The following is a 6,856-nucleotide window of genomic DNA, read 5'->3' on the forward strand; positions in this document are numbered from 1 at the left end:
CAAAATCGTTGGATTCACAGACGGCAGTGGTATACCAACAAAGCGGTAAGGTGTGAGATAGGAAACCGCCTCACATTAGCATTAACAATGAAGTGTCATTCTCCCAATCGTAAAACTAAAGCTTGGACTTTGGAAACCTATCAAGTGCAGCAAAATATAAGATGTAAAAAAAGGAAAGTTGTCCAGAAATATGAATAAAGGTATTAACAATTGTGCCATTCTTCCAATCGTAAAAAATAAAACCTGGGCTATATGAACATACCAAAGAGAAAAAAAAATAATGAGAATAGGAAAACTTGCTCCAACACACAAACAAAAAAAAACCAAAAAAATTGGTGGAAAGAAGAGAAAGTGGAAAAGTTGCACCAGCGGCGAGGAAACTCCAGGGTAAGGCAATAATTCTACGCCGCCACCCCCGCAAGGCGACCCGCACCTCAGGCAGTACCGCAGGCTGACTCATTAACTCCGCCTCGTGATATAGTGGCTTGATTCATGGCAGCTACTTTAAAACCGCTTGTGTGTGTGTGTGTGTGTGTGTGTGTGTGTGTGTGTGTGTGTGTGTGTGTGTGTGTGTGTGTACCTTATCATAACTTCCTGGATATATTTTACTTTTTATTTTATGCAGAAAGTGTTGGCCAACGACACCAAAAGACTGGAGAAAGATATCGATGTTGCCAGTCTCAAACAAATAACACGGATATAATAAATTGATCATGATGATGATGATGATGATGATGATGAGGAGGAGGAGGAGGAGGAGGAGGAGGAGGAGGAGGAGGAGGAGGAGGAGGAGGATGAAGATAACAATAATAACAATAATAATAATAATAATAATAATAATAATAATAATAATAATAATAATAATAATAATAATAATAATAATAATAATAATAATAATAATAATAATAATAATAATAATAATAATAATAATAATAATAATAATAATAATAATAATAATAATAAAAATAATAATAAAAATAATAATAATAATAATAATAATAATAATAATAATAATAATAATAATAGTAGTAGTAGTAGTAGTAGTAGTAGTAGTAGTAGTAGTAGTAGTAGTAGTAGTAGTAGTTAAAAATAATAATTATCAATAGATAAACAAATAAAGAAAGAAGTAAACCAGTAATCCAAAGTGAACAACACAATGTGCAAAATCTAAACGAAATGCAGTCAGGGTTTATTTATTCATTTTTTTATGCAGGATGGGCAACTGGGTAAGGGCAACAAAAATGGAAAAAAGGCCCATTGGGTTGCCAGTTTCATCAAAGGTCATATGAGTTGTCCAAAATTCAGGGACAAATATCTTGAAACCTCCCTCTTAAAAGAAGTCAAGTCGTAGGAAGATGAAAATACAGAAGCAGGTAGGGAGTTCCAGAGTTTACCAGTGTGTCAGGCATGGTCGTTCTTCCAAGACCGTGAAGTCACCAGTTGACTTATAATTACATAATTACCGCGGATAGTTTCGTGAACGAAGCCTCGCCTGCCGAGTACCAGGCGGTTTCATTAGGAGGTGACATGGGTAACCGGGAGTGGCTCCCCAGCAGTTCCTCCTCTCGCCAGCGAGCACGTTACTTCCCCGCTCTCTTATATGTAAGTCAGTCTCTGTCTCTCTAATATTTACCCATTTATTATTTTATTGTATGTTACATTAGTATTTCGTGATTCGTATACATTTATTGTAATAATGTACTTCTATGCTTTTAGTGTAAGCGGGTGCCTGTCGGATATTTTAGTGTGTCGTGACGTCATGTTTGCTATTGTCTTTGTGAGAGGAAGGCGATGGTGCCGGGACCAATGAGATGGTACTCTGATCACGCCCTCTGGCAGGTTTAGTGTTAGCCAATGGGTGCTCAGATGACATGTGACGTAATGTTTTCCCCTCGGACAAAGGCCTGTGAACCGACGCCACAATCTCAGACCACACTGGGGTGCCTGAAGGCTTGGACCTGTGACCGCCACTCCGCTCCCCTCATATCTCTGGCTGAGTATCTTACTCCTTATTTCTCTGATCGTAGGGATTCTGGTTCTCCTTGGCACTTATTTAAGTCACTGTGTTTTGTGACGTGTGAATATTTTGGGTGTTTTGGGTGTTATCTGGTATATTTGGTGATTTATCTTTGTCCAGCGCAGGAGACGCTGTCGTCCATTTTGTGAGTTGGTAAGCCAAGAGAGATTTTGGATGTTTATTGTGGTTGTATTACCTAACAATCACATTATTTGTGGTGGTTTACTCATTGTGTACCAGCCAGAGGGGAGGGCAAGTGTGGTGAATTTGTTTACTTATTACTTCTAGTAAGTGTGGTACTTGTTTATTTTTGTGGTCTCGTATTATACTTTTTTCACCCTTAAGCAGCTTATTTATTATATTTCCTGGTGCTAATGAGTTATTTCTTTTGTTGTGTATGTGGTGTTGAGCTGCAGGTGTGTTGACACCCCCACGGGTGACTTATTTCGGTATTGAGCAGTTAGGTTAAACTTATTTACCTGATTTATTATATTTTGTGATTCTATATTTTTGTGAGTGCTATTATTTTCTCTATTTGGATGTGATTACTATACTTTTAACTATCCACGGGCCTTAAGTTTAATTTTGTTTGTTGTTAAGTTAACTTTGGTTATTTTTGTTAATAAATTAGTTAAGGATTTAAATTATTTCTCTTAACCTTTCCTTATTAGTTTTTCAGTTCTGTTACACCCTTGAACAGCCTTTTGCGTTAAGAACCGTTGCATTGAAGCCAAGTCACATCTTTTTTTTTTGTTTAATAAAGTGATTAACCTAATCAGTGACTGGTGCCCACAGATCCTTAAGGGCACTGGGTCAGGCTGCTTGAAGGTCGTAACAGTATAAATTATTGAGAATACTGGTTAACTCTTGTTATAGAATTGGACAGAATAGGATGAAAGGAAGACAGCCCTGTGCAGAGAGGTCGCAGGAGAAGAGAAGGCATGCAGTTAGCAAGATCAGTAGAGAAGTTAACATTAAAATAGCGATAAGAGACAGCAAGTCTATATAGTCTAGTAACATACCAAACTCACTTCTGTTGTGTTCAAGAGTCTATATAGTCTAGTAACATACCAAACTCGCTTCTATTGTGTTCAACATTTTTCCTTTCATTATAACTACTCATTTAACCTATTCTGTTTCTTCCTTTTTTTTAACGTATCAGATCTGGACAAAGGGAACAAGCAACGGGGATGGGGTGGCGGGGAAGCCCGGGAAGGCGTTGGTCCTAAGAGAAGACAATCATAAAGTAAATGCCAATCATCAGGTTTATTTTTAAATTGCCAATAAGAGGACTTAGAAATGAAAGAACATAATAGAGGACTTAGAAATGAAAGAACATAATAATCAAGCACAAAGTAAGTTCTAAAGTTTACTTATGACCTGCATTCATTATGTTCCCAAAACAGTAACAAACGCTCGTCAAACGGAAAATTTACTAGATATCCATATTTAAAGGACTTCTAAAAGAAAGATAGCAAATAAGAATCTACTAAGAAAGATAGCAAATAAGAATCTACTGCACCACTTGAATACAACTATGAGGACAACCCCGGCCACTTACCACTCGCTCCATGCTCGCAGAGAGACATGAAATATGAGTAAACATGGGAGAAGCAACGGAGAAAAGGAAAGACTTGATGGGAGCGGACAAGTGGAGAAGAGAAGTGGGAGGAACAACACAACAATGTGAAGGACGAGTGAACAGGGAGGAGAGGAGAGGGATGTTGACACACGCACACACACACGCACACACACACACACACACACACACGCCTTTTCTTCACAAACGTCAAAAGCAAATTCATGTATAAAATTTAAATGGAGCATATTTTTCCTGAATAATAAACACGATGACTTTATCTTTATCGGCCTAAGGAAACAATTTGGTGCACATTAAACAAATACTTCCATCTAAGTAATAAGAACAGGTTTAATGACATAGAAGTAATTAATCTTCTAATATTTCAAGAACAGTATCCCTGAAAAATGGATAGTTAATGAAAAGTTAAAGAAAATTAAGTGATTTTGTATCATGCTGTTCCTTTTCACTGCTGGAAAAATACTGTTCAGAATACTTCCTTACCTCCGTCATATAAGACCTGAATTTAAGAAAATAAGACTAAAGAAGCCACAAGCCCTACACCTGGCACTTCTCATGTCACTGTTACCCGTATTACTGATAAGCAGCATGGTACTAAACATAAGGGAACAATTGCATCTAGTACACCTTATTTCTCCTTTTTACTATTCTATGTACGACTAACTGTACCTACATGTCACCATGCTACCCAGGTTCTAGGTGGTTACTCCAAAGATGTTCTTGGGGGGGTGATAATGTTGGTACCAGTATAAATTAGGGAGGCGGTGGCGTAGTGTTTAAGGTGGTGAGCGTGGGATCGGGCAGACGTTCACGCGTAGGTTCGAATCCCACCACGTACAGCCTTAAAAACTATGCCATTTGTCGAGTGGTTTAAAAACTACCTACATGTCACCATGATACCCAGGTTTTAGGTGGTTACACCGAAGATGCGTTTGTTTGGTGATATGGGCCCTAATATAGGTACCACTATAAATAAAGGTTTGCGCCACTAATGGGTAGAACCTGAACAGCGCTTCCTATATGTATTCAAGTACAGCTACAGGCGCTATGGGCCATTACAAAAAAAAATATATAAAATTAAATAAAATTGCCTGCACCACTAATGGGTGGAAGCTTAACAGCGCTTCCAAAACTCAAATTACCTACAGGCGCTATAGGCCAGGACATATTAAAAAAAAATCCACCTTTCCTATCAAGCATAAAATCATTGAGTAGTGCGGGAATTAGACACATAGCACTGCAATATTCTTATTTTGAATGCTTCTCAATTTAACTTATTCATCAAATCGCAAACTGACGTGCGTTTTAGCAATTGAAACATCTGCCACAATACACTTACTTAACTCCCATTTCAGATGATGCCTGGGTGTTTTCGTTTACAAAGAAACTTACACAGCTAGGTATGAGGCGGTAAAGGGAAGGAATCAGTCCACATCCTCTTGTGAATGAAAGCAAGTGCAGGGAAGGAAGGTGCAGGAAGGTGGGAAGGCGTCAGGTGATGTAAGAGGAATAAGGACTGCATGACTTGGCTGGAAGATGAGGGATGGGACTGGAACGCTGTTGGCTTGGGCTAAGGAGAGAGAGAGAGAGAGAGAGAGAGAGAGAGAGAGAGAGAGAGAGAGAGAGAGAGAGAGAGAGAGAGAGAGAGAGAGAGAGAGAGAGAGAGAGAGAGAGAGAGAGAGAGAGAGAGAGAGAGAGAGAGAGAGGCGGGAGAAGGTACACCAATACTACTACAAGTAGTAGCAGTGGAACTATTTCGCATACGAGGCAAGGTGCACAAATAAAATTCTTACTCTTGTTCCCTTGGAGAAAACTTTATTCGAGGTCTCCAATTGGTTGCCAGCGAGTTACTTTCATTGTATGTTAGTACGCTACGAAAGTGGTGGTGCGACGTTGTTGTGCGTGTTGACGGGCTTGTTGTGTGTCTGGTGTGCAGAAGCTATTGTGCTGCCGTGTGTGTGCTGTAGGTATGCCCGTAAGTGTTAAAGGTGTTGTGTCCTATGTGTGACAGTCTTATAGATGTGTGGGAGCGAGTGGAAGGTTTTTAGTTATCTACGAAAATCACTTTTTTTTTATGCCAGCTTCCCTCTTCTAAGACCTTAACATTTTTACGCTATGGATGCAAAAAACATGTTTATCGAATAGATTTCTAACATTAAAATTTTGCAGCATTATCAAAGCATTATATTATTTATTATGTGCTATTTTACAAATCACACATTACTGAATTAAAAAGAAAACGTGTGAGTAGTTTAGTAAAATCTAAGGTTTCAATACAATATCAATACTGGTGTTTCATTGATAACCTAGGTAAGTACAGAGACCGTATTTTCAAACATTTTAGTTCTCATATCTCGGCTATTGTGAACAATTTATAGATTGAATTATGGATTCCAAATCCGTTTTAATGATATTAGAGACATTCAAAAGATTATCCTGCACCACAAATCAGAGAAAAAAACATCCATGACAATTCGACTCATCAATCAATACTTCCTTTGAAAAGTTCTCATGAGAATCTAAAGCTTTTCAAAACACGAGCCCTGACTTGTAAAAAATGATAAATATATAAAACTTCAATTTCATCCAGGTGACGCATATAATGCATCAGTATCCATTGCCAAATGTCTACTTTAAGAGGAGCAGCAGCCATATTATTTTCTTTTATCTCACTTTCTTTTTTCCTCGCTCATCCGGTACCTAAGACCATGAATTATCATTCTGTGATGCTTAAATTAAAAAATCAAAGCCCTTTTCTTCCCAGAGGCCATTTTAAAGTTCACAGTCTTTGAGTCAGCAACGGAGCCTCGCCAATTTGGACTCTATTAATCTCTAAAGTGCAGTTTAACCATTTAACTGTTAGACGATTTTGATCATCACCTGCTTTTTTCTGGACTTTTTAATCACACTCCTGTTTCTTATATCTGTGAAACTTTCTAATCCTCTACATCTTTTTTTTTTCAAATGCGCCTCATTTCGTAGTGCAGTATCTTAATTTGGTACAACTTTCTCATCACCATTCATATTTTCTTGGTGGTACTTTTTCGTAATGCAACATTTATTTCTTTAAAATCTGAAATGAAATGCTCACCTATTCTCTCTTTCTTTGTGTGATCATGCAAACAGCTTTTTACAGGGTTCAAAGTTAGCAAAGACGGCCTCAGCCGTAGTACTAAATTTATATCAAAGGCTTATAGCAAGTTGCGTGTAAAGTGATTGAATCTCTTTTCTCCAAACGA

The 6,856-nt window shown here is 38.0% G+C and overlaps 1 long non-coding RNA gene across 1 annotated transcript; it reads left to right on the top strand.

Moving 5' to 3' along the window:
- Positions 1–1,558: 1,558 nt before the first annotated feature.
- Positions 1,559–3,376, top strand: LOC123516858. Its single transcript, XR_006678308.1, has 2 exons — positions 1,559–1,602; positions 3,180–3,376. It is a non-coding gene; the product is annotated as an uncharacterized LOC123516858 (long non-coding RNA).
- Positions 3,377–6,856: the final 3,480 nt, after the last annotated feature.

This window comes from Portunus trituberculatus, chromosome 41, assembly GCF_017591435.1.
Source record: "Portunus trituberculatus isolate SZX2019 chromosome 41, ASM1759143v1, whole genome shotgun sequence".
Classification (NCBI taxonomy): domain Eukaryota; kingdom Metazoa; phylum Arthropoda; class Malacostraca; order Decapoda; family Portunidae; genus Portunus; species Portunus trituberculatus.